Source organism: Capra hircus, chromosome 3 (assembly GCF_001704415.2).
Source record: "Capra hircus breed San Clemente chromosome 3, ASM170441v1, whole genome shotgun sequence".
Lineage (NCBI taxonomy): Eukaryota > Metazoa > Chordata > Mammalia > Artiodactyla > Bovidae > Capra > Capra hircus.
The window spans coordinates 51897400-51899278 of record NC_030810.1 but is presented as its reverse complement, the minus strand read 5'-3'; the positions used below and the strand labels follow the sequence as shown (position 1 = coordinate 51899278).

At 36.0% G+C, this 1879-nt stretch overlaps 1 pseudogene across 1 annotated transcript; it reads left to right on the top strand.

Annotated features, from left to right (window-relative positions):
• On the top strand, positions 293–1133 carry LOC108635392 (annotated as a pseudogene). Its single transcript, XR_001917795.1, has one exon. The product of XR_001917795.1 is annotated as a transcription factor BTF3 pseudogene (transcript).

Below are 1879 nucleotides of genomic sequence, written 5' to 3'. Positions count from 1 at the left end.
AAGGACAGAGGCAGGAGATAGAAGAAAGGTTGGGTTGTTTTGGGGACTCAAGTAGTTTGGTGTTATTGTGTATATAGCTTTCTGATTTTCAATTTGTAATAATAAAGCATTAGCTTTTAGTTTAATTATAGTTAGGAATATTGATGACACTAAAATAGTACAAAATAATTATGCTAGAGATCATGCAATAATATAAAGTAAACCTTTCAGAAACTGTTCTTATTTTGTATTAGATGGCATTTAAAAAATAAAAAGACTTGGGATTCCTTTTGTTTAAAAATAACTTGGGTCCCTCTAGCTGCCATCTTGCGTCCCCGCGTGTGTGCGCCTAACCTCAGCTGGTCTGCCCGAGACCACCTGAGCGCCAACCCTAGTCCCCCGCGCGGCCCCATTTCCGCTCCAACAAGATGAAAGAGACTATCATGAACCAGGAGAAACTCGCCAAACTGCAGGCACAAGTGCGCATTGGTGGGAAAGGAACTGCTCGCAGAAAGAAGAAGGTGGTTCATAGAACAGCCACAGCAGATGACAAAAAACTTCAGTTCTCTTTAAAGAAGTTAGGGGTAAACAATATCTCTGGTATTGAAGAGGTGAATATGTTCACAAATCAAGGAACAGTGATCCACTTTAACAACCGTAAAGTTCAGGCATCTCTGGCAGCAAACACTTTCACCATTACGGGCCATGCTGAGACAAAGCAACTGACAGAAATGCTCCCCAGCATCTTAAACCAGCTTGGTGCCGACAGTCTCACCAGTTTAAGGAGACTGGCTGAAGCTCTGCCCAAACAATCTGTGGATGGAAAAGCACCGCTTGCCACTGGACAGGAGGATGATGATGAAGTTCCAGATCTTGTGGAGAATTTTGATGAGGCTTCCAAGAATGAAGCAAACTGAATTGAGTTAACTTCTGAAGAAGATAAATCTTGAAGAAGTTACTGGGAGCTGCTATTTTATATTATGACTGCTTTTTAAAATTTTGTTTATGGATCTGATAAAATCTAGATCTCTAATATTTTTAAGCCTAAGCCCCTGGACACTGCAGCTCTTTTCAGTTTTTGCTTATATACAATTCATTCTTTGCAGCTAATGAAGCTGAAGAAGCCTAAGAATAAAGTTTGAGACAAAGATAAAAAAAAAAAATAAAAAAAATAAAAATAACTTGGGATTCCTTCTGCAAAACCTTTTGCAGCTTTTGTCAAATTTGAATAATATATGGGCTCTTTTTTAAGGAAAGAAATTCCCATTATTCCCAACAAGTGCATCTTAAGCTGCTTAGTGGCTGGGGGATCAGAGTTTGACAATGACAATGCCTTTCCATTACAAATTGCTACTATAAAAGAGATTTTGTTTTCAATTGGCAAAAGTGTTTTAGATTATCAAAATGAAAACAAAGCAAATAAACTGCAGTAGGCAAATGGTAGAAAATATTTGCAGTCTTTGAGTTGAAAGCTGAGTATTCTTCATATGCAAGCTTTACACAAATTTGTAAGTAATGCATTCAGACACCCTGAGTACATGGGCAAACAACGGGATGAATAATTTATAAAAGATGAAATAAAAATGACTAGTAAGCATTTAGAATGTTCACCTTCCTGGTAATTGAAAAAGTAATTTATAATGAAAGACCATTTTTTTCACCTATAAAATTTGTAGATGTTTTAAAAATGTATAACCTGTGTTGATGAGGATTTTTAATAATAGAAAAAAATTGCAAGCAATCTGTCTATTCAACAGCATTAATATGTGTTGATGTAGTATACATTTCCTGGTCATTAAAATGTTGTTTTTGAGAAATTTTAAATAATAGAAATGCCTGTGCTATCATATTAAATGTAAGGAGCAGTGAACAAAAAGTATGATTTCACCTAGTCAAAATA